The 26,996-nt window shown below is 39.6% G+C and overlaps 1 protein-coding gene across 2 annotated transcripts in view; it reads right to left on the bottom strand.

Moving 5' to 3' along the window:
* The window catches only part of SH2D1B (SH2 domain containing 1B), a 43,786-nt gene that overhangs the window by 14,217 nt on the left and 2,573 nt on the right, over positions 1-26,996 (bottom strand). Inside the window, exons 2-3 of one of the 2 annotated variants that reach the window (XM_014269436.3) lie at positions 16,655-16,711; positions 15,235-15,452 (exon numbers count right to left, since the gene is read on the bottom strand). The gene's annotated coding sequence lies outside the window, so the exon portion shown is untranslated. The remainder of the gene's footprint in view (positions 1-15,234; positions 15,453-16,654; positions 16,712-26,996) is intronic. The other variant, XM_005490414.4, reaches the window with a different exon arrangement.

The following is a 26,996-nucleotide window of genomic DNA, read 5'->3' as shown; positions in this document are numbered from 1 at the left end:
TGAGTGATCCATATTCAATTACTCCCTGAGATTATAATAGCTGCAATGTTTGTATTTAAGTGTTATGATCTGCCTCTGAGGCTCTTGTTAATAGATCCCTTGGAGTAAATTAGAGTGAAACAATACTGAATGTCCAGTTTATATATGAGGCATACTTATTTTAAAACAATTTAATTGTAGCAGAAAGAAGGAATGTAGCTGTTTTAGTTATTTTCTACAAAAGTATAAAAATATACCCTGAAAATTCAGCTTCTAAGACATCATTCATTGGTCTCAAATATCACATAAATCAATTAATGAAATGCAGTAAGAAGTTAGCTCACATCATAATGCCCCCAAAGTACTGCTTTCCTGTAAAGAAATGTGCAAATAAAGCTGTAGGAAGTGACAAACCTCACTTACACATAATCACATTTCTGTACTTCCTTTACATTCTCCATCAAATATAACTGCTCTATAAAAGTTTGAGCTTTTGTCTTAATATTTGACAAGACTCCATCCAGGGTGTTTATCTGTCCTTCACATCTAGAGTCATATTAACAGTGCCATCATTTTTACCTTGTGAATTTTCTCTTATTAGTAGCTCTTTTTACCATTACTAATATTTTCCTAGTCACTAACTTACAGTGTCCTGTCAGAATGCTGTGTACATTACAACTACAGCTTGCCACATTGGAACAGTGCCATTTTTGCATAGTATTGAAAATAACACTTATTTCCCACCCCACTCCCATCCCCCATAGCAGTGAGGCACTGAATAATGTAAAGAAAAGCAGGATGACAACATACAAACTTAAGAGGGCTCTTGCATGGTTTTCTAAACCACTGGGGTGCCAGCATTTCACTTTTGTCCCACAACTACCAAACTTCCTTCACATAATCCTCTTCCTTTCCTGATGGTCTGGGCAGCACTACAGAGAGGTGATCAGAGAACCAGGCTCTCCAAGAAAGTGCAGTCCATGCACAGGACAAAATGATGGTCCCAACTCTCAGGAGTTTACAGGACAAGTTCACACAAGGCTTGGATTCATATCTGGGGCAAGACAGACATGAATACCCATACCGAAGCTTATGCTTGAAAGTATCAACTTTCTAAAGCTAAAGGCTAAAACACAAATAGGAGTTTAAGTCACAGACTTAAAAATTTGGGGTCAAAAGGATAGGCTAGGAGAACTGATTAAAGCTGAATTTATGGAGCATGCCAAAAGCAAAGAAAGCACTAAGGCTGCCTATCTGGTTTAAGCCAAAAGCCATCATCCCACTTCCAAAAATGGTTACTAGTGGATATGTAGAAAAAGAAACAGTAAGATACACCTTTTTTGTACCTTTTGAAAGGTGAGTACAGTTCTTGTACATAAGAGGATAAATACTGTGAAAGGACAGCCAGGATAGGAACCTTATCTGTAAAAATCAGTAGGAAAAAACATGTCCTGCTCGACAGAAGCTGCAAAGTTCAGATGAAGTCTGAATATGGGAACCTACAGATGCCCCAGCAAAGGTGACATTCAGCTTGGTGTCCCTTTAGTTGTGCCATGTGGTAGAAAACATAATGGAAGAATGGTTTTAGAGAAAACCGGCTTGGTAACCCTAGATTCCAAGAGAATGCATCAATTAATTTAAAGGGCTCTGTTAGCCAGTTGTCTCATACAAAATCTTCTGTGATTCCTCAAAGGAAAGCCAGAAGGAAGCAAAGGGAATCCCTGAAGGAGAGTGGAAATCACAACAGAGCAGATCATAGGCTAGAAGGGAGGGAGGCAGACAAAAGGGGCACAGAATAAGCAGCAGGCCATGGGAAGCATAAGTGAGATGCTGCAAGGAGTCCTTACAGTGAGGGTCACTAAACCATGGGAAGAGTGGCAGGTGTCTCACAGCCAGTTCCAATCACCCAGCAGGTCAGGGGCTGAGGTCAGCCACACGGCAGGAAAGGGCACAGGAAAGGCAACAATGGAGGGAAAGGAAGGAAACTAGGAGAAAAAAAAGATTAATTAATGAAACAGAATCTGATTTTCCTAAACAATCAAAGGCTGATAAGAATAATAAAAAGGGGAAAATATCTAAAGACCGTTTGACTTACTTTTGTTTAAAGATATAGCAAGCACTGATGTTTGCTCATGTGACAAGGGATTCATTAGGGCAGTATGAAATACAGGTACCGTGACTTTCATGTGAACATAGCCCATGAACTGCACTGCAGGATGGTTTTCCCACACTGCTTCAGCTTCTCAGATCAAATTAATTATCTTCTCTAGCACAGTTGTATACAGTTGTATACGAGCAGGTGAATTTTTCTCTTTTTCAAGGGCAGTTTATAAAAGTGACCTGAGTAGAGACCATGTGAGGATTCCCAGCTTTTCTGTGGATTTCAGAGCCCAAGAGCTTGACTTTGGCAGCTTACTATTTGCCTGCAAAGACACCTGCCCTCTCTCCGTGAGAAACATTCTCCCTAACCCTTAGCTGGTGTCCTGCTAGATTTCATTATTTTGCAAATAATTAGATGAAAATTTATGAAATTAGATTGTAGTTTAGCATATCAGCCCAAATCAGTGCTTGTAGACCCCTAAACTAGTTAGACAATCTTTGATCTTTTTGACACAAATTAGTAGAGGCCAACATTTATCAAGGGCTTTGTGTTTTTACAGCATGCCTAGATTAGAAGTGCTGAGCCAGAAAGGAACACGCTTTCTCTCACTTGATTAACAGGGGAAAAAGAAAGGACTTAAACAGCTATAGCTGTTCAGCACAGCTAAAACAGACTGTCTTGCTGACGGAGTTCTCAGTTCTGTTCCATTTTGACTCCCTTTCACAGATAAAGCTTCCCACTGCTACTGTTGCTACTATCAAATTCATATTCAAACCCAAATGCTCCATCTCACAGCATGAAAGCTGAGTGCAATGATTCTCTGGCTTGGTGCCTCTGAAAATAACTCCACTGCACTGGTTAAAATAATCATGAAGGAGGAAGCAGAAATGAAAATTAACGGCACAAACACTTCAGTTTTTCATTGGAAGTCTGAGAGGTTATCAACAAAGCTTACTTAACTCCTGTAGAGGAGAGAGGGGTAAGATTTTGTGCTTACATAAAGACTGTTATAATCTATTTGTTTAGATATGCTCCATTAAAAAGGAGGAAAATACATCTTACTGTGCAATCATTTGTGGTTCAGCTCATCTCTGCAACCTGACACACTGGCAGTGCAAATGTGGCAAGCCTTCCTTGTTCTGTTTGTTGAGTCTGTCCTACTTGCAGCTCAACACCTCACTTCTGTGATCTAGAGAATACATCTCTTTGGATATGAATTCACAAGGACCTTATTACTCACCTGTGAAGAAAAGACTTGTTATGAGACACCACTTAACATATATGCAAAAAATTTCCAATGTTCTGCAACTGTAATTAGGACCAAAAGAGAGAAACTGCAGTGCAGAAACCCTTTACATATAAAGAGCCCTGAATGCAGCCCCTGGGGATGACTGGCGCCACTGCAGGGTGTCCTGGGTGCTCCCAAGGGACAGTGACCTGACCCAGGAGCTCCTTCCAGTCAAGGTGCACCAGGAAACGAGTAACTCAGGGATGACTGCCTGGTCCTGGCCCTGACTGTCCCCAGCCCCATGGAAAAAGCCCTGAACATGACTGTAAAACTGTGCAAGTGGAACATCTGGATTTACAGAAAAATCAGATGTTATCCATGAGTTTCCTTGCAAAATTGGAGATTATTAGTCTTGTACTAAAAGGTGATTTTTAACAGCAGACCTTTCAGCAGACTATCAAGTAATCTGTTTTCTTGCACACCCTCTGAGAGCCCTATTAGGCCCTTCCGCTCTGCAGCCCGTGCTCTTTACTACATGCTGGGCTTTTTGTTTTAGTGAGGAGTGTTTTCAGAAGTTTTACTGCTGAAAAATATGGAAGGCCTGTCATGCTGGTTTGTCACTTCATGATCCATTAAACTGCCTTCTCAAACTGAGAGCTGCTCTGTAGGTTTCCTTAACAATTTTCATAAAATAACATTTCACTCAGCTTGTTACAGACAAATATGCAATGGTTACATCTAATACTGGGCTAACAGCAGGTGGGGTAGACTTTGGCTTTAGAAAGGTACTCAGTTGTTAAATTTTAGATCCCCAAAACAAGTGAGAAATTTATTTCATAGTCAGTGAGAAAACGGATTTCTGGATTATGTTACAGAATTTGTCCAGTTATTTGTTTTAAACTGTAATTAAATTATGTATAGAAACTAAGAAAGAACCAACAAGGTAACTGATATAAATCAACAGAGACATCTCACCTCTTTATTAGCATATTATATTTGGGCAATACACATCTCTCTATACCTATCTAAACAGAGGCAGAGAGGGCTTTTGTCACAATTCTCAGAGTAACTCCGTGAAGGGATAGGACCTGAAATTGAGACCAATCTCAAGAGGCTTCTGGGGGGCTCCCTTGTATTGATATTTTTGGTTGGAACACGTCATTTTCCCTCCCCTTTTTACATTTCACTCAGCTGAGTTGAGAGAGAGAAAAGAAAAGGAGGGTTCATTTTGTCATCTGAGGAAAGAATAAGGCTGATGGGTACATGGTCACCCTGTGTCCAGTGGTGATTGATAACTCCCAGTACACTGCATACCTTTTGTGTTGAGTTCTCCCTGGATTGAGGGCTACAGCAGGGAGATGTGAGGGCATGATAGCTAAACGTCCTTATGTGCCCATTCCTGAAGCAACAAAAAGCAGCGTCTCTCTCCCTCTGCCAGGGAAAGAGTAATTCTTCAACAAGATGTACTTTTGGAAGAAATGGGGGTCCAATAGGTCTGCCAGTGATTTTTCCTTAACCCACACAGTATGCTATTACTATCAGTCAGCTACCCAAACTCCATTTTCAGTCTGCTTAAAGGGGAAAAATGAAGATTTTAAATTTGCATGGTATGCAAAGAAGTCGTGTATTCAAGCATCTGTAGCAGGACACTCTGGGCTAGGGTACAGCAGCTCAAACTTTGCCTCATTTACAAGTTGGCAATGATGGACTGAGAGAAGAGGATTTTTGGAGTTGAAGAATGCTTGCCAAACAATCTCAGTTTAGACCATCATGAGCAAGTGCCAGACAGATGCTTCCTGGCTGAGGCTGGCACCTCAGTGTGGGTGTGCAGGCCCTGAGAGGAGTGAGACAGCCAGAAGTGTTGAGGAGGAGAAACCCAAGAGCTGATAATATGTCTTTCAGCAATAAAGCACATTTGCTGAGCAGGTGTATTGGGTCTGAGCTGGAGTTCCTTTTCCCTTAGAAGCTCTCACAGTGCTGTGCCTTGCATGGGTAGCTGGGAAGGTGTTGATAACACGCCAGTGTTTTGGGCACTGCTGAGCAGCACTGGCACAGCATCAGTGCTGCCCCTCGACATAACCCCATCCCATCAAGGGGCTGGGGTGGGCAAGACCCTGGGAGGGGACACAGCTAGGAGAGCTGACCCAAATTAACCAGAGGGATATTCCACACCACAGGGTGTCAGTTCACATATAAAAGCTAAGAAAGGAGAAGGAACCGCGATACCAACTTTTGCTCTTCTGGAGCTACCACTCCACCTGCTGAAGCCCTGGTTCCTAGGAAAAGGCTGAACATCTCTTGCAGATGGGAAGTAGAGAATAAACTTTTTTCTTTCCTCTCTTTGCTTATTCACTCCCATACTTTCACTTTTGCTCTAGTAAACAAACTATGAGTTGTTTTCCATCCTATTCCCTCTCTCCTGTCCAGCTGGGAAGGGGAGTGGTGGAGTGGCTTGATGAGCTGGCACCCAGCCAGAGTCAGCCCACCACAGCAGGCACAACACGTACTTGTGTATGACTGACAGTCCATCATTTTAAAAAGACCAGTCCAGCTTTTTCATGGTGGGGATTTCTAGCATACCCCGCTAAGGTGTCTGAAGATCCTTCTCTTACATGGTGATGCCCCTCAAGGATACCCCTCAAGGCTGGGTGAAAGTGATTCCCCATGGCCATTGGTATGGGTGAGTAACATCAATATATATTTGATAAGCTACCTCTGATATTGATTTAATAAGAAGTACACTATATTTTTGGTCTTACTTTGTAGTAAATAATTCTGATTAAAGCCTTTTGTCTTTTGGACATTTTGTTCTTTTCCATTTTCACTTTTTCAATTTTTACCTTCTTACCTAATCATTAACAATTTTTTTTTTTAAATAGTTCATTTTATTAATACTGAATATCTGGTTTGCTATCCTAAATCCTGCAGGACAAACTCAGACAGAGGTTCTATTTCACCTATACATTCTTTAGGTACAAAATAGTGACCATGTCTGGGGGCAGGACTGGATCCAGCTGCACCTTGACTCCTCTCTGAGAAGGAGTTTGGAAAGCATGATGATACATCCTGCACCTTGTGACTCAGCAAGAGGGTCTCCCTGATAAACTTTTCTCAAAGTTCCCATTCAGTTGTGCAACAACATCCAGTGCAAAGGCTATGGGTGGCTGTTGTCCCAGCTCTGAAATGGCTTTACAGACACCAAGAAGGGTGGAATGAGGGACTGCCAGTTCTGGGGAATTGCTGGGCTTTCCAAATAACCTGCAGAGCCTCCAGGCCTCCAAATCTTCCTCTCCGTTCTTCTTCAAGGCACTAAAAATATGAAGTATAAGCACAAATTACAGCACCTCTGTGAGCCCTGGGTTTCCAAATCCCCAGAAGTGGGAATTAAATGAAATGTTTGCATCTTCTCCACAGAAACAGGAGACATAACCCAACTGATTTTGGACATCTGACTGAATTATACAAGCTATGGCCATGAACCATGTCACCCAACTCCCAAAACTGGCTCTTTCCTCTTGGGCCATCTGAATCCCAAATTGTCTGACACAGATGCAGGAGACTGTTTACAGGGGCAGATTGCAACTCCTGCTTCTCAGGAAAATTCAGAGTGGCTTCTTGTCATTAGAAGACATTAATTAAATCTCTTTGTTTTAATTTAAAAAAAATCAGAATGTGTTGCTTTTCTTGTTTGCTTATCCCAGATTGTTTACCTTGGTACTGGCTTTTGGCAAGTGTTTTTTCCCCCACACATTATGCAGCAGAGAGAGGTAATGCTCTTCAGACGCTCATGCCGCTCTGCCTGCCTTCCCTCCTGTAGGTGTGAAGGTTGTGTTTTCACAGCCAACACTGAGCACACAGACTTCCCAGCACAGCCCTAACCAGAAAGGCTGGAAGTGCACAGTACTTCCTCTAGCAGCCTTGCCTTCCACCACAAGAGACAGAACAAGGGAAAGCATGTGTCACTGGCATTCACTTTGAAGTTACCTCAGATTATCTCATGAGTGCCTGGTGCCTTCTGGTGTACAACACCACACCTGCACTTCAGCCAAAAGTACTTCAGGGGCTCGGGTTGGTCTGGTTCGTTTTGCTTAAGCCTGCCTTCACCAGGCCCCAGTCTTCTTTGCATTTTCATGTAAAAGATTGAATTTCAAAAAAAACTCCACGAAGACAAGAAGTAGGCTTGTGATCAAAACTGGATATTAATAACCACAAAGCAAGCGATTGTTTCAGTGAAAAGCAGTGTTCTCAAGGCATAATGTATTAAACTTAAGTATGACAACAAAGCCTTCTCTGTTCCTTTAGTTTCAGTTCTGAAAGCTGTCTGCAGTCTCTAGATGGCACTGTGACTCTTTATAATGATTAATCTAAAATGACCAACCCTTGTAAAATAGTGCATTGCCAATTGAGTAAGAAGTCACAGCTGCCAAGTGACTATCTTCCATCCTTTATATATCAGACATGCAATAATAGCTGGGTTTATAGTGCCTATTTACTTCTTCAGTCACAGCACAAGCTTGTGCTTTATCAAGTATCTCCCTTGGTGTGTTCACAGTTAATACCACACAGGTGGTGCTGTTTTATTCATATGTTCTTTCTTAAGTAACCTGAATTATCCAATTAGAGATTCCCTTCCCTACTATTCAGAACCTGTGTTCTGGATGTAGCTGTACCTATAGCCAGGTTGTTAGGTCTGATTAGAAGACATAACTTAAGGGTTAATCATGTGTTCACAATTGCAGGGTATCAGTGTGATCAATCAGTGCTAGTGAATTTACTGCTAGCCATCATGTTATTAAAGGCATGGATAAATATATTCATATATTTTAAAAGTTTTTGAGTAGAAATCAACTTTCCAATCTACATTACTATTCAGAATAGCCACTTGCAGTACACAAGTGTAGGTGGTGGGGGACGAACTAACCAAAAGCAGGTTCAAGATCACAGGGATCTTTTGTATTATCAGAGACTGGCATTTAGTCACCTCCTGATTATAATGATAAAAGCCTCTAACATTATTTCCTTAATGGAAAGCAGCATGATAGCTGTCATGATGAAAGATCAGGCTTAACATTTTGTATGACCATTCTGTGTATTTGAGCTGCAGTTGGATATTGTCTCTAAGAGCGCTACAGAATTAGAATGAGAGAAGAACAGAGTTTTCACAAAGAGGCTTAATCTGTTCCAACCCACTGAGAAGTCCAGTGCATTGTATAATCCTTTCTTTTTTTTAATAAATACTTTAAAGTAGTGATATATATTATCATTAACTATGCTTCAAAAGGAGATACAAATAAATGTTATAATGAAGGCATAGCAGTTGGAATCAAGTTACCAAGTGAAAATGACAGAATTCTTTGTGATCACATACCAAAGAGGCCTAAGCTGTTTTACCCTCACCTCTGGGATGCAAAGGTATGCATCTTTCCTAAATTCAAGTCAAATATTTCAGATTTGTACAAAGATGATTTCACTGCTGTAAACCCAAGGAGAAGCCTAAGCCAAGGCCACAGGGCCTAAGACAGTCAATTGGTTCAGTTTCTGCCCTACAGAGTGGGTGCAGGCTGCATTCAGACTAGATGTTAGTGGTTTCTTAGCACAGCCATCAACGAGGATGGCAAAAGGACTGGGAGAAATAATGATCACCACTGAATTCCATCAAGTCATAGACAAATCTCTCCAAATTTCTTTATAATGGCCATCAGGGACCAGAGAGCATTATGGTGTGAGGATGACCCACACAAATATTGTCAATAAATAATGCTGGCTCATAATTTTGTGTCTCAGATCTCAGTAGGAAAATAAAGCACAACTGTAAGATATAATTAGTAAATTCTTGAATAGATGAAGTGAGGAAACTTTAAACTTTTTAGCTTTAAACTGGTTTTTAAGTACTGCATTTAATTTTTCTAAATACTCGATGTTCCTCCAAGATTATTTGCCTGTTTTGGACAACTTTCATAGCAACAAGGAACTTTACCAGAACAGCCAAGCAGTGCCCTGCCCTCAGAAGTGGGCTTGAACATTCCCTGAAGCAAACTTGTGTTACCTGGTGCCAGGGCAAGATGGGAGAGGAGCAATGGCCATTTGGGTTCCTGTTCTGCAGGATTAAAATGATCGGTTCCAGTTACTGCTGGTGCAGTGTGTACATCTGGCAGGCTTGGACTGTGACCCCAAACAGCCTAGAGAGGAATGTTTCACATCAAATGTGTATTTTGTTGTGGTGGTGTAAATATGCTGCTATACAAGCAGCAGCATGGTGGAAATAGCAAGTACACAGCTGATTGAGTTGTGAAGATCCCAAAGCCTCTCCAGCAGCTAGGCACCATGTGCCCTTCAGGTGGCATAGGTCTTATGGAAATTGATGGACCAAGGTAGGCATAGAAATACAGCAATAAATCAGTTTATGCCTGCTTCTTGCCTCAGTGTCAATGAGAATGAGACTGTGTTCTGACCTGTGTTTAGCTAGAAATTTGAACTAAATGAGAGCTTAATCTGAAGTAATCTAGTTTCTGTTTTGCAAAAGGAATACCATATTTTTACTGTCCACATCCAGAGAAGAACCAAAGCGTTCAGTTTTACTTAATGGAACAGCATTTTCATTTCTTGGTCCTATGTCCCATTCCCCACTTCTTCATTCAAACACAAGAATAAAGCAAGTGATGGTGCATCTTACAGTAAATGTGGCACTTTAATAATTCTGCATCCCATTTGTCAGTTTATACTGTGCTCCTTGGAAATCTGAAGATCTATTGATTATATTCATGCCAGGAAGTTAAAACAGATGACTTGCCAATAAATTCTATGTGCTTCTGGTTCTCAATGCGATTTACTTAAAGATTTAATGCCATTTTACCATGGTGTCCTGATTCCAGGATGCCAGCTCACATTTGTCTTCTTGCTACATTACAGGAAACAAAACCCAAGCTTGTTCTATGCCAAGATGAGGAGTATATTTTATCTAGGGAACAGAAGTAACATTCAAAGACAATTCACAAATCTGACTTCCAAATCAGTAGAAAACATAAAAGGTCATTATGAAGGATAAAAGTTGTTTTGAGGAAGATTTGAAGGGGGGAAGCCTTATTCTTATGCATTTGTGCCATGAAGTTCCACTTTTGATTGCAACCCGCTTGTTTAAGGTGGTACAGATTTTGATTCAAAACATCTTATTTAAAGGGTTCAGATTTATGATTCTTTCATGATTTTGACTGAAAAAACCCCAACATAAACTCTTTCGTTTCAGCTCAAAGATTTGAAAATATCTTTTTTCAAGGTTTAGAATTTGAATATTTCAGAAATTTGTTCTGAGAAGCAATAATGATTTAACCGGCCCTGCTTCACAGTAAAATATATCAACTTTTAGCCGATTCTCCTACTGGAAATTCAATTTTTTTAATGCCCTGATTTGCACTGTAATTTTCTTCTTTCTTTTTCTTTGCATCTGCCTCATCACTCACTCCAAGCACAGAGACAAAGAAACAGCTAAATACCTCTTTGAGAAGCTTCTCTGATATCTGCCCAATGTTATGAATCACTACTTGCACTTTGACTGTTTTGGAGAAGTTTCATAGGCTTTCCTCCTGCAAAATGAGACTGGGAGTTTGCACAGAGAGCAGCCTTTGTGTACCATTTGGGATGATTTGGATAGGGGTACAGTAATCCCTCCTAGCTGGCAATGTTTGCCCAGGCCGTCTGATTGAGCTCTCCTGTGCTCCTGAACATGGGGCCTGAGTATTTTCCTCCTTTTTCTGATTGTTCAATTTCAAGTAATCTAGAATTGTCACAATGGGATATTTGTTTTTAATTCAACTGTTAATATATTTCCCTAAGGGAAAAATCTGCATTTTATTCTATTTTGTCAGGACACTCTTCATAGGCTCAGGCTGTGTAAAATTTCTAGAACCAAGGCACTTATTACAAGCTTTCAGCATTTAAGCTTGGAATTTCCCTGGAGTTTCCCTTGGCTTTTACTTGGATCTCATTTTTCCTTTCTTTACTTATGGTATGAACGGATTAGTTGGATGCATGTAGTTACTGCCAGTCAACAGTTTCTCTTGTAGTTCCAGCCTATTTGCTGTGCCCCAAGAGTCTTAGCAATAATTCTCTGTTCTTTTCTGTCCATGTGTCCCCTTGTTTATCTGTAAGAGGTCCTGTACAAGTACAAATCTTGAGTAATGTTATTGAATCACCAATGCCTTTTGCTGCACCTCCTTAAATTTCCTTGTTATTCGAATATTTCTGGCACATTTTGTGTCTTGTGCTTTGTTTCACATCAATCTTTTTAAATCTCTATTGCAGGTGCTCACAGAAAAAAACAAGGCTCACCTTTGCTTGTTTGCTTTCTTAATATAGATTTTCCATTTATTCATTTGAGAGGAAAGACAACGGAGCACCCAAGCCATTAGCACAGTGATGGTCCTCACATGACAGAGTTAAAGGGCATGAGAATGTGCTTGTGCAAGTCTGGCTTTTTGAAACTGGAGCTCTGCTCTCCAGTATCACTTTAAATTTTTGTGTTAACATCTTTTTTTATTAGCTGGTTGCCAATAGTGTTGCTGTATAGCAAGTGCAGTTGAATTTGGTGTCAGTTCCTCTGTGCTTTGTTATTTCAGTCGTGGATCTCAGTCTACTGAAGGCCACCTCCAGATGACATGGGCTGACCCAGAACTCAGTGTGGCTCTGGCTTCCTGCACTGAAAATTCATGCTCCCAGCTGGCCACAAGAGCACTGCCTGCTTTCTGGTGGGGGCCAACACTAGCAGGAGCAGTAATCACATCCCAGGTAGGATATGATTACTTTGCACTCTGATATAGAAGCATAAAGTCATAAATATGTATAAAGAATGTTTATCAGTTCCTGACCTTTACCTAAAGACTTCAGGGATTGCAAATACACAAGGGAATCCTGTTTGGTCAAATATTATATCCTGCTCTTAAAGAGGCAACAGTCAAAAAAAGTTTTTTCTGACTCTATACTGCTCTGTGAAATACTGCTGAAGTAGCACCAGATACTGCTTTGCTTTCTGGGCTGTTACTTCAAATCATTTAGTGAAAATATCAGCTTTGGTGGTATTAATAAATAGAGGAAAGTTCTTGTAATTGCTGAATTTGGCAATCTGTAATTTAAGCATAAGATATCCACCAATACAGACATCCAGTCATAATGTTAGTCAATGGAAAGGGAAATAAAATTTTCCTTTTATTCCACTGCCAGTCAGGAGGTAATCTGTCATATTAAAATAATGGTGCAAACTTGCATCAGTTAAAGGACTCAACCCCTAAAACATTTGTTCTCAGTAATTTTCTGCCGTTGCAAATTAATTATTATTTTACATTTAACAACTTTCATAATTTTAAGCCTATTGTAGACAGCTACAATTGAGTACCACCTATATACTAGTCAATCTCATATGTTTTCTGTCGGATCTCAAGATCTCAGTCCTGAGATGCCGGGCCTCCGAGACCAGCTTGGGGGTCCCGGGAGTCCTGGAATGTTGCCAGAAGTGTCTGGTGGCTGGACTTTAACCCTACACAGGAGACGACAAGGATGAGGGCTTCACAGGGTGAATGGTGGAAAGATTAGCTAATTAGAGGGTGAGAAACAGGGTTTAGGATTTATGTACAGGGGGGTTTAGAGGAGTAAGATGGAGGAATTGGGGTGTGTCCTGCCCTCTTTCTTCTTCCTCCTCTCCTCCATCTTCTTTGGCCACGGTGGCACCTTTGGATTGGTTATTACTAAGAGTACACTGAGTTATAAGAATAGATGGTATTGGGGAAAAATGATAAATATTGTATACGTCACAATGGGTATAAAGATACGTGGCTGCCCGGGAGGGCAGAGACAGTGTGCCCATGGCTGACTGCTGAGCAGATCTCTGGTGGCTGAAAGAACATCTTTTAGATAAACAATTAATAAACATAAAAACCAGAAAGAAGAACTGAAGCCTCTTCTCGTTCTTCGATACGCGGGCTGCCCCAAGGCCACCCCGGGCCTTCCAGGCCCCTCAAACAGCCGAGATAAACCGGACAGTTTTCTATTACTTAATTATAAATCTTTATGTCGGAATAATATTTAGTGTGGAGTCAAAGTATAGAAACTGTAGAATAGTACTGTTTCCAGTTGCAGTAAGGATGAAAACCAAAGGCTCTGTTTAAATGGACTATTCAGATTGCACCATATTCTGGGTGTATTATACAGGGTGTTCAGGGGGAAAACCACAAATTTTTTTGTGTAGAGACAGCTTCAGTCTCAGGTTTCAAATCAATCTCTGTTTTGTATGAAGAATCTCTTTTGAGCAATCACAGTATTTCCTTAGAGAAATGAAAAATTATGCATCAAACTGAAGATGCTGGCCAGAAAGGCTAAAATGCTATTCTTAAACCATTTTGAGCAAAGTTTTAGTGCTCAAAATTTAGTGCTCATTTTGCTTTGTAGGCACGGGATTCAACAGCACACGACTGAAAATAAGGAGCTGAAATTAGGAATCTTTCTGATTTCTCAAGCTAAGCGCTACTGCCCATTTTAAAGTGACTTCTTTCTATAGCTCATAATGCCTTTGACCTCTGTAGCCCTAGCCAGCATTTTAGATATGTTCTTTGTACTTAGAGTCAGACTACCTACCACATGTAACCTTGCTTGTGTAACCAAGGTTAAAATAATTCCATCTGTCAGTCTTGGATTTCATAGATGATACCACCCTTGTGCTCTGAGGCAAAGAAAAAGCTTTCAGGCAGTGCTGCTGGTTAATGAATTCAGCCTTTTTGTGTGTTACACACGGGTCATCTTGCCGTACACCATTCAGGCTAAACAGTGATTGGAAGAACAGGCACAGCATCTTCATGGAGATTTCTCTGACAAGCTTGGGACACAAAGCCAGTGCTTTTCAAAAGATTTGCTCCTTATGTCAGTGTTTTAGCATGACACTTTCCTAACAGTCCTGTTCTGCCAGCTTCAAAAATATATTCCCTGTTGGGGTCCTAACCTTTCCCCAGTTGCCCAGAACGATTTCATAGGCTGACCATGATTATGTGCTCTAGACCAGTAAAGAAGAATTGGGGATTTCTGGTCTAATATACACCATTTGCTCTTTGTGTAGCCTGTCAGGCTGCCTGCTGCAGACAAAGACTGACTCCAGAAAGAAATTATAGCTCAGATAGAGCAAAACAGAGAGATGTGGCAGAAAACCATTTCGGCAATCACACAATACTTAAAGTTTTTCAAGACCTTTACACAAATTACCCTTGCTTTTTAATAGAACATGTTCAATTATAGTACACAAAAAAGACCCCCAAAAACAATAGACTGATTTTGGGGAATGTGCTAAGAGAAGGCAGGCTGTTTCATGTCCAAGCATGGCTTGGAATGGTCACTTATTTTTGCTTTTGGAATGGAAGTGCCAAACCCTCATCTTTCTGGCACCAGTCAGGATCAGACCTGTTTTGTTTGTGCTTCATATCTATGTATTTGTTGAAGGAAGAGCTCAGTGACAGAGATAGTGGGCAGCCCTTTGCATCAGAAGGAGTTCTCTAACAGTTTAACTCTGCATTGCACTCTGTCATTCTCCTTAGCACACAGATCCTGCTCAAGCAGTTTATGTATCAGACTAATAGCTTGAGCTTGATTTGGCATAGGCATGTGTGATAGTAAAATGTCCTCAACAAAGCAGGACCATTTGGACTCTTTATTCCCTGTTTTGGGATTCACTGTAATGGGACAACCATTACAATTGTTGCCAAAACTCAGAGGATTAAGCTTTCAAAGAGTCTGTTATAAAGCTAAGTTAGAGTTTGGTTACAGAAGTAAAACACTCCTCAACACTTAGAATGAAAACTTCTGACAACTCAGACTTCAAAGCTTCTTGTTCCAAGGAACAAGAGGTCCAAAAGAGACAACATTAATTAATGAAATTGAATCTTATATCTCTTACCTTTGATAAGCATGTAATTTTTTGTTACCAGTCCCCTGTAAATTCAAGCCTTTCAATTTTCAGAAGGAGCTGCTTCCAGTAAATAATCCCCCTTTGGACCATGCAGTGTTCTTACTGCAGCCCTGTTGACAGTCCCATTGCAAGGGTCTTGCTTACAGACAGCCCTTCTGGATTGCTAAAACCTGGAAGCAAATGGGGGAAGCTGTGTTGGCTGAACCCTTTAATAAAAAAAAAACACAAGCAAAGAATCAAACCGTGGCCTTTGGTTACATGCTAGACTGTGAAATGTTATTCAACATGAAGGACAGATCTGCTGGGTAAGTTGTGATCAAGTCAGAGAACTTCACAAGCCACTAAAACCATGACCATTATAATAATCAGTTGTTTCCTTACCCCAAGAAACATCAATTACAGCTCACTGAAGTTTATCACCCCAGTGCAAATGTTTTAAAAATACAGATTTTGATCAGTAATTTTCATAGCCTGCAGCTCTAACACTCAACATCAGAATAAATTGTAACTCTTGAGAGATGGATTTGCTGATGCAGCTGGCTCATTCTATGTCTAAATGAAACATGATCTCCCTAAGGCTAAAGGTTGTTCTGAAATTATTTACCTAAAGATTAATGGTATCCATGGGCTTATTTCATTACTTCATTACTTATTTTGTTAAGTTTCCTCCTCTCCGCCATCTCTTCCCCACCTCTCTAAGAATGGTTTAGCTTTACATTGCCTCTGTGGTTAGCGCTTTATTTTCCCACTGAGAATCCCTAGATAAGCAACTGAAAAATATGTGTAATTTCTGCATAACCAACAGATTCATAGAAAAAAAAGCTAAGTTACACTTTGTGTTTATATATGAGGTGTCACTTTTCCAACTTGATAGCCATGTTAAACAATGTTTTCACAGTCTGTTTTTGAATCGTTGTACTTTTTGTAACTAAAACTCACTGAAAGAACTTACGTGTCCAGTGGGAAGGTATGGGACTGATATACTTGTTACAAATATATATTTTTTCCCTGTGGGCACTCTCTGAACTTTTATTTGATCATTGTTATATTGATTCTAATAATAAAATTAGTATAATTAGTGATTTTTATATATTACTAATGGACAGGGGCAAACTTAACTTGAATTCTTTTCTTCTTAAGCATATTTGGGTGTTTTCTTCAGTGAAAGGGCAGATTTTCAGGATTCTTATACCACAAACCTGTTTATTTATTAGTAGTAGTCATTAGGCTAGTTGAATGATCCTGTTCAATGTATATCTAAACTTTGAGAACAATAGACAGACAGAAAATATTTGATTTTTCATGGAATCTATCATATAAAAATTATATTAGAGTGAAACAACATTTGAAAACCAAACCTAAAAACCAAACCCCAAACCTGACACAGTAGTTGATTAAAAATATTTACCTTATGTTTTGTCTGAAAACTCTTCCTCCCTCCACTTTTTTAAGGAAGAGAATGATTCTAGAATGAAAGAAAGATTTTGCTATGAGTTGCATGCAAGTCAAGAATAAAAGATCTAGAAGCAGACTTCTCTGAATAAAAAAAAAAAAAAAGACAAAATTAGTTATTTAAGAGAAGTTCACTGATTAGTAGAGACATGCTAACAGAAAAAATCCAGCAAGGTGTAGGTGGGGGGAGGTGGTGGTAGGGACATTTGGGTAACTGTGATCATTCGCTTAACTGTGATCCAGCTCTCAAGAAACTGATCCAAATCTGATCATACATATACATTTATTTAGAATAATTTTCTGTGTTCTCAACACTAGCTGGATTTCTGTGTGTAGAAGTCTTTCCTTTGAAATTTATCTTATCAGCATTCAAGACTGAGAATTTAACTACTTAGTTGCATTGCTCTGTTCTGTACATTAACACTCCCCTGTCTGTTAAATAAATATTTATAGCCTTGGAGAAAGGCTCATAACTAACCATGGCTGTATGTAACTAGTTACTTCAATAGTTTCTGAAGAGTAAAGCAGTGCTTGACAGTGACACATCAGTGTTTTTCTCTGACAAGTTCTGTTACTTTATTTGCAGTAAACAGGTTCTTGACAGCTGAGAATTTCTCTGAATATGATCCAGTTGAGTGCTCGAATGCATACTTACCTTTAACTACGCAAATATCCCTACTGAGTTCAATAGCTGCATATGAGACAAAATGTATGCTACTCAGTGCTTTGGTGAATCATGACCAGAATGCACAAAACCTGCAGGATTGTATCACACAGGGCTTATTTTCATTGTCCTTGATACTGACATTGATATTTATGGGGATATCACTTTTGATGCTAATATAGGCTGGAAAGCATAACAGCTTGGTCTATGAAAGTAAGCAATTTAAAATTTCAGAGTGTATACTGTGTGTTTGACACTGGGAATCATACCTAGACAGAGTGGGATTTTACAGTTTAGAACAAGAATCCCAGACAGAAAATTACTTTTAAATGCAGAAGGATACTCTTCTTTCCAATTGGAACCTGTTTTGTTCTTCTTTTGGTCATCTTTACAGAACTAGCATAGTTAGAGAACCTTTTTACTTGACAAGAAAAAAGAGGCGCCATTTGTTTGATAAGACCATCTATTCTAGGTGTTATATGGTTATAGAACTTTGACAGAAAAAAATTCGCTATTGAGTTAAAAATATAGACTTTTTTTCTGCTGGTGCTCACAACTTTAAACCCATCCATAGTGGATAGGAACCTGCTAAAATAGTGACAAAAATAGCCAGTGACTCAAACGGTAAAGGATTTTAGGCTTTTGTCACATAAAAACACATAGGGCTAAAAGCAAACCTGGACATGGCCATGTTCATGCATCCCCTTTTCCATAGCTGGAACAAGCACATTCCCCACAAACAGCCTATCTCGGGCTCCATAAGATTCAATAAATAGCAAGTCAATCCCCATGGCTACAATGTAGGATGGGCCTTAATCTGAAGTACTTTTTATAGCTCTGCCTAGGAGACAAAAACATAATTACAGCTGCTTCACTGATGTGAAATGCTTTCACATGGGCAACAATTTGCAGATCCATTTCTGTTGGCACAAGTGGGAGCCAGGATATACTTTTGCATCCAATTGTAGGATAACAACAGCCTTCAGAAATGCAGCAAAATTAAAGGAGATATTTGTTTGGTTCAGGCTGTCCCTCAATTTTCCAATACCTTTTTAATCCTTTACATGCTCTGAGGGCCTCTACTGCTTATACATTACCTTTCATTTTCTCTTCTGGGCTTTTGCAGGAGTGCAGTAGAGAAATTTATCTGTTGGGGCAGGCGGGAAGAGGCTGAGCAAGATTTAGGCAGGAAAGACTAGAGGTGAAATTAGAGGAGGGATAAATCAGACTCCTCTTCCCTGCAGCTTTCACAGAGCTACTCCAAACCCTTCAAACAGCCCAGTCTACCTATATACAGAACTTCCTTTCAGCTACAGGTAGCATAACTAAAAAATCTGAAATCATCTCCGATTTTATCATCTATTCAGAGATTCTGCTGTATGAGGTGCAGCAGGGTGGAACTTTGGTGTTTGTTAGCACCTGGAGTGAGCAGAGAACTGTTCTGCATTTCAGTTTCTATCTCTAAAACATAGATGCCAGGTCTTCTCTGTACCATAAGAACATCATGCCTATCCATGCACTTTCACACCCAGATACTGCAATGAAAACAGACCAAAGATAGACCTTGTTATGTGTAAAACTATAGTACTTGGGAGAGTAATCTGCTCCTTTCATGGGCTGCAAGCTCTCCTTTTTACTCCATCTGAATAGCAGCTGCTGGCATGTCCCTGGACCGTCTCCATCAATGTGGAAAACACCGAGGCTCCTCCTGAGCACACAGGCAGTGCTCTGAGTCCATACCAGATTGCTCCTTCCTCCCCTTGAATTGGTGAAATGTGGGATGCATTCGTCTTCAGCTGACTGTGTCTCACTTGCTCCTACCTCCTCCGCCCCCCCAAATTGTCTTTCTACTTAATATGCACACAAAATTACAGTGAATTGATTTCATCTGAATGTGAAATAATCTCTACATTAACTTTGCTTTCTTAAAATCCTTCATTTTCAACAACATCTTTTATGGCCAAAATCTGCAGACTCTGGGTTTTTTCTTTTCTAAAGGAAAGACTGGTACATTTAGTCTTTATCTTTGTAAAAACAGTTGCAAAATGACACATTTATATTCTGAGGATGAGGCACATTTAAACTTCCAGAACTCCTGTGCACCTGTATTCATCCCAATTATGCAAAAAGCTCATGTTCTGAACCAGACATTCAGTTTTGTAATAGAAATCTCTAATTTGCAACACTTCCATAGTTTCACGTGCCAAAACAAGACTTCTTCTTGTCTTTGGAGTCCATTTAATCAGCTTGGCTTTTGGTCTGTCTACCTGTGAAGTTGAGTGCAAGAGTGCTTCTTTCAGGTCACAGCTCGTTGTTCTGCTTAGTGAACCTCCAGCTATTTCAAAAAGCCTTAATAACTGGTGAGAATTTTGATCATTTTCGTACATATTTTAGAGACTGTTGAACTGCTCCCCCTTTCAATCTGCTATTTATTTCCTCTAGTTCAGGTGAGCATTGTTATTCCATGTAGGACTAATGCAGTGCGATGGAGGAATCCAAACAACAGAAATAATCAAAGTAAATGGTTTACTTATTACCAGTGGGATGCAGATTCCTGCTCACCATCTGGGAAAATAAATAGTGGCTTTTTTTTCCTCCTGGATGTTTGTAAGAGAAAATGCGCAGTTTTATGGGTCAAATAAAATGTTAATCAGCCCTTGAAGCCTCAAATATTGGCTGCCTTCAGACACTCCACTTCAGTAATTAAAAACTTAGTTTATCAGCTCAAAAGGAGAAGTAGCATCACAATCAACTTGTACTGTATAACTGCATACTGTATCCCTGCTGCTATGACAGGCCATGTTTTTTTCTGGGAAGCCATTTTAGAGCTGAAGCAAATAGAAATAGATTACCTCTATTTGAAGTCTTTGTCTCAAATATTTTTTAAATTCCATTTACACCACATTTTTTTTGTTGGGGGTTGTGGTTTTTTCCCCTAACACCAAGAATAAAGCACATTCTGATTTAATCATGAGAGTCCAGGAGCTGGGTGGGACTCTTGGTCTAGATCTGGAGCTCCTATACTTCAAGCCCATTCAGCAAGGAGATTTCTGTAAGCTTCAAGTACTCACCAAGGGTACTGTTTCTAGGCCATCAATTCAGTTCTATCATCACATCTAAAATTAAAGTTACAAACTGTTTTCCAAATGTCATGTGTGTGAGTTTTTAATTTATGCTGAATGCTTGACTCTATTTCACCAGCTTGTTTTTCAGAAAAAGAAACAGAAGCAGAACATTCTGCAACACTCCTCATTCATCTACAATATAATTTGCAGACATCCCTAATAAAGGAGCATGGAAATTAAAACCAATTAATTGCAAAATAATAGTAAAGTCATTAAAGTGATCTTTACAGCCTTATAAATGAAAGGTAATTATGAAATGAAAGTATGACAACTGTAATTAAATATAATATGATAAAAGTTTATGTTTGTTATTCTATGGTGCTTTCAGACTAATTACTATACCAAATTTGGGAGATTTGTACTGGTTAAAAAGACAAAAGGAAATAAATAATGTTTTCCTCATAGAAAATATACCTGTCTTGACTAAAAAAGCAAGAGTTTACTCTAGAACCTCAGTTCTCATGAGTTGGCTGAAGTGCTCTGTGGAAACCCAGGGCACTGGGAATATTTCTCTGCCTTCTCTGGGGTGTGCTGACCCCCAGGGGAGCACTGACTTTTACCTTCATTCGTGGAGAAAGTTTCCTAGACTTCAGGATAGACTGGAATCCACAAAAGTGTGAAATAGATCATAGAGAGTAGTGTACATGTATCACTTGGTGAAAAATTTAGGTTTTGGGATTTTTAATATGTTGTGGATGGAAGCAAGATGGAGGGCACAGTGTCATCCTGGGTTTCTTCTTCATGCTTCTTCTTCCTTCTTCTTCATGGGTTTGGGTGGCATTTTTTAATCAGGCAGAAAAGGCCACATTGCAGCTCTTTGGGATCAGTTATTGGGTTAAAAGGGAAAATAATCTAGGTGTCAGTTCTTAATTGGATAGTTTAGTCTTAAAAGACCTTGTAACAAGAGATTGTTACCCATTTTGTGCCTTCTAATGAAAAGCTGCCGAACTCACAGTAGTGACGCTGTTTTACTGATAAGAAATAACAAACACTTGAGTCCAAACATGAAGTAATGTCTCAAGTGCCTTCAATCCAGACCCAGAGAAACCAACAACTGGGGCCCCACAGTTTCTCTACCTGCTTCTGCTTCCATGCCTCTTGCACAAGAATGTGGTGATTGTTTTGGCTATGGGTGTTAAAAGAATAAATTGAATTTTATCTGTTCCGCAGAAGTATTAATAGGTTCTTTGGTCTGTTCTACATGTAGACAGCTGCTTCCCATTTAGGTCCTAACCTAAAAACCACTTTTCACTCATTGTAGTGATTGTTACACATAAATTTGAAAAATAATTTACACTGCTTTCCTTAGTTGCGTGTCCTCCCAAGATCCAAGAATTAGTCACCTCTCCACCTCTCACACAGTTCTGTAGGGTCTCACCTTTTGGTGAAGAAATCTCTAGCTTTCTTTTTTTTTTTTTTTTTTTTTTTTTTTTTTTTTTTTTTTCTATTTGTCTAAAATACATGCAGAAAAAGGTAGTTTTCTTGAATCAAAGGTGTGCTGACTGCTGTGGGTATTTGGCTGCTGTAAAGTATTTCACAGTTCATGTAGCACAAGCACTGCCTGGTACTTAGAAGTATCCTTTGCAGCTCCACATTTAACTAAGCACAGCCTTAACTGGCTTTGAAATATTTCACTTTGAAACCTCTAAGCCCTTGAATAGCTTGGAAAAATGCAATAGCTCTCCCATCCTCTGAAGAAGCCAAGAACCAGTCACAAGACTTTCCCATAAAGATGGTCTGGCTTGGAGTTAGGTTTCTCCAGTGCTTTGACACTTGTTAAAATCTGAGCAGGTTTCATACTTTCATTATCTCAGTGTAATGTGCACATGCATAAATCCCTCTCTATGGCACCTGGCTCCATAGAAAGGCAGATCACACAAACCTCCTTTAGTGGATGATGGACAGAGCAGGACTATGGGTGTTCAGCTCTGGTGCCTAATCAAAGCTAGACCATTTTTGGATGTGAGAGGTTTAGTTTATGAAGCTTCATCTAAAAAGCTCTTTTTACAGAATAAATTGCATGAATTACAAAATGAACAGGATTTTCCCCCTAACCTGCACACAAACTAGTGATGCTAAACTAGTTGTTGTAGGACAACAGTTGAGTTCTCCCCACTCCAAGGCTTGTAGTTGACAACTGCTGTACAATATTAACAGTGCTGCTTCCACAATTTTAACAGTGGTTTTAGGCTTAGAATAGAGGCTGGTTTTAAGTACAGTAATGTTAATAAGCGATTACACCAGCATATAAATGATTCTTTAAGCTACCATGAAGACCTAGGAATAATTTTGAAACATTAACTGAAGAACTAGAGAAGGAGCAGATCAACACATACAAATCTTTTAAGGTTGATTTCCTGCACAGCCTGTGTTAAATATGGCACATCAGCACTACTTGCTTTGATATTCAAGTCTCCATGGGATGCTGCATTTGAAGTCCACTGGAACAAGAAGCTGCTAAACAACATCCAAATGAAACTAACCCTGTATTCTGAGCACACACAGGCTGAAACTAAAGACATCATCTCTGAACATGATGGGGCAAACAAGTTTGAAGGCAATCTTCTGAGTGGCAAGTGAAGACTCTCCAGCAAAGAAAAGAGAAAAACCCCCACAACGATCTGGCATGCAGTGAAAGAATGTTAACTTCACAATGATCTTAAAGCCTCAAATCTACAATAGCAGTCATGGACACTGAAAGCCTGTGCTTATCCACAGGCTGAGACCCAATGAGACCATGAACAATCCCCAAGTTTCCTTACAGTCCTATAAAACACTCCTGTTTTGGCATGGAGGCGTGCTATAGTCATGGGCTTGGAGCAAGTGAGAGACCTAATATCCATCCTGTGCTACTAGAAATCCTGGTGGTAGCAAGGTGGTGGACAAATCATGTATTTCACACATCAGTTCCCTCAAAGTGACTTCTCGTTTATCAAAGTTTCTAAAGTTTACATCTTGGAATGAAATCCTATATTCATTGCCACACTCATGCCATGCAATCAGCAAACAGTGATGGCATGTGTATGGATTTTGGTTTAGAGCTTGACGAGGTGTCAGTTTCTGCCAATGTCTTCCCTGTTTACTAATATTCAACTTTAACAAAGTGATCTGAAGCAAAAAGGATTTCTAAAGAAAAGGTGTTTAGACACCTTTATGCTGTTTAGACACATTTATTTTTTTTAAACATTCCTATCACAGGTGTGTATTTTCAACTCCTTTATAGTAGACCTGGTTATAAAAATGAAATATTTTCATCTGTCCTTCCCTTTTCTCTCTAGTTCCTAAACTGGGGCTTTGCTTGTAGCTGGGACTGATATTTTGGCCTAATTTTAAGAAAATGTGCAAAAAGTTACCAGGACTGGATCTCAATCTTAAAGTTGTGCCACTTTCTGTTAGGAGTAAAAGACATTACAAGCTTCTTCTGGGACATCAGATGCAGTTTCTTGTCTGCATTGCAGTTGTGTCAACTTGTGCATCTGGCATAGTCACACTCATGGGTAATTGTTTTGCTTCATTCATATATGTCCTAAGTGGGGTGGAAAAAACCCAGCCACCTCATCCAAAGCCTTAATTCACCTTAAAAAGGGACTCTATAAGAAATTGTTTTATACAGTTTATTCATACTGCCACAGTGGAATAAGGATGTAGGAGATCCACAGTTACATCTGACTTTTCAAAAGTAAAACGTCAAAAATTAACTAAATTTTGGAAAATCTGTGTTGGTACAGATGTGATTTACAAATGTAGGTTCACTGGCTTGGGGTTAGATACCTGGGAAGCTTTCTACAGTTTGCATCTGAAAGGAACATTGTACGGGCTCAACACTTTCCTTTGTTAGGGAGTGAGTAAACCACCTCTGCTGGAGAACTGGAGACAGGAACAACCCACTAGAGAAAACACAGGGACTAAAAGCTGAACTGCATTTCAGCATTATCTCCTTGAGTGCAAGTCATTCCTCTCTTCCCTGCCTTAGTTTCCTCTGTGGAGTGAGAGGCAGAAGTGACAACAGTTATGTAAATACTTTGCACTTCGTGAATGGAGAGGCATCAAATTAAAAAGCCAAAACCGCAGCAATTGCCAGAGCATTCTGCTGCAAGGAGTATCTGAAGGAACAGGGACACCAGGCAGCAGCAGCACGTCACTGCCTCCTCTTTCCTGACTAGCGAATTACAGGAACACATTGAAAAGAAAAGGTAGGCACTCAGATGATCATATTCCTTGAGAGCATTTTCAAATTGCAGAGCTCTCATAAATACTTCTCTTCATTTAGCTAAAAAAAGAAATATCATCAAGCTACTGAAAGAAACAATTCATGAAAAATGTCATGCAAGATGATACCCAGATCAAAAAGTCTCCAGTGAAATGAATATCTCCCCAAGTCTTAACTAGACACACTTGAGTGACAGCCATTATGCGCAAGACTGGGGGCTGAATACTCTCATAGTCTTGTCACGTTCCCAGTGCTTTTTATCTTACGGGTTTTTTCCTCATACCTTCAAGCAGTTCAAAATCATTTATTTGGCATTTTTTATAGTAACAGCTGCTTATTCCTGGTGCTATCTAATAGGATTAGGGGGATGCAGAAGGTGGGGATGTGCTGGCTCTGTAATACTTTGGGAGATTAAATGTTTTCTTTGTAACATTTTAAAGTTTTATTTCATTTTGCACCAATTTAAAATGGAATGATTTTCCCCCCTCTCCTCCTTCCCCACTTCATCCTCTGTCTGAAGAGTGGTGTGTCACCTTGAAAAACAGCATGTGGAATCAAGATGAGAGAGGTGGGAGAGAAAAGCTTTCAGTAGCAGATCTGTAGTCCTGTGAGAATCAAAACTGTAAATCTGAAAAGCACAGGATTAACTATAATCTGAGATTTCAGGAGAGAAGTACTGAAACTGCATGCTCTTTTACATTCTGGTTAAAAGTAGTTTTCTCCTTAGCAAGAGAGTGGCATAAAATATCAGGTAAGATTTATCATTGCATCTCAGAAGCAATTCAAAAGAAACCTGATACATTTGCTAGAATTCTGCAGTTTATATAGATACTTCCCTTTTTTTCTATAAATAAGTATTTTCTAACAAGTGGAGTGGTGAGTGCCCAGTAGTTTATTAGAAGTATACAGCACAGGAGCCCAGAGATGTGTCTCCACAGCCTTCTATAGAAATTAAAATATTTTACCTAAAAATCCTATTTCAGCCTTGCTGATTTTCCTGTGTCTGAATGCAACAGGAACAATGGCAGATATAAGATATTGTTCTAGGTAAGGACTAACAATGCTGTAATGGACACCTCTGGAACCCTTTGTCCCTTCCATAAGCAGAGCATTTGGCGAGGAGGAAGGATCGGGGAGTGGAATATTTGAAGTTACAAAAAGGCAAGAGCAGTTAGAATGCCTTCACAAGAGGCATTGCTTATTTCAATTTTGTCTCAGCTGCTTTCAGATGCAAAGCAGAGTACATTAAGTGAGGAAAGTGGCCAGGCTGCAGTTGGCTTTCACCTTGACTAGCAACTTAAACAGCCCTGACCTCCCATGCATGAGTCTCTCTTGTCACATCTAGCTGCTCACACATGACACAAGTCAGGGCTAGCAGGAAGCAACCTTATTCCCATGCTGCAGACACATGCCAAGAGCTCTTAAGGAAATAAAACTAAATCTCTGGGGCTTGGTAAGAGGAGTTGCAGATCCAGGTTGTGGTCAAGGAGGCTTAACTCTTTACTCTCTAAGTCACTCACTGTTAATTCACACATGGATTGTAAGAGAAAAAAAAGCACCCCAGCTCTCAGTTATATGAGTTGCTTTACATTTAAGTTTTAAATTTATCCTTAGACTTTCTTGAATCCTGTCTCTTTCACCCTTCTTTCCTACCCTGCTCTCTCTGCCATTTCACCTTTCCTTCCAAATCTGCATTCTGCTGGATTTTAACTCCTACTTTTCCCTGTCATTTTGATCTGCACATGGGGAAAGTTAATGTTCAAAATGAGCAACTAGTAATATGTCAAAGCTGCTAAAATGAGCTTGAATTGTGCAAGTAGACAGGTAAGAAATCTGCCTTGTATCTATTTACTTCTTCCACAGCAGATTGGTCAGTTTGCTATAGGTAGGAAGATGTTCAGCATAATTCTAAAGCTCAGATTTCCATCCATCTTTCTCCACTAATCTTCATGAGCATCTGGCTTGAAGGAGCCATTATATCCCAAATTCATCTCGCTCAACCTCTCTATTATGCCCTTTTATTAACATCTGTGATGTGACTGAAGCATTCAGGGTTTCTTTTGTAACCTGTACCAAACCTAGCTACAGACGTTGATGATAAATGAAGCACCAGGTTCTATGTGAAACATTATTACACAATACATCAGTTTTATGCCAGAGTTACTGATGTTTTCATGGTCTCTCTATTCAGACAAATGGGCCTGTACGCAGAGGGGCTTCATAATTTGAATAGCAAGCATCTTTTAGATTGACAAAGTAATTTATAAAACCTGCATTGTGACTCAAGGCTAGTTATGTA

This window comes from Zonotrichia albicollis, chromosome 2, assembly GCF_047830755.1.
Source record: "Zonotrichia albicollis isolate bZonAlb1 chromosome 2, bZonAlb1.hap1, whole genome shotgun sequence".
Lineage (NCBI taxonomy): Eukaryota > Metazoa > Chordata > Aves > Passeriformes > Passerellidae > Zonotrichia > Zonotrichia albicollis.
Note: the sequence above shows the minus strand (reverse complement) of the source record. Positions and strands in the feature narration are given on the sequence as shown.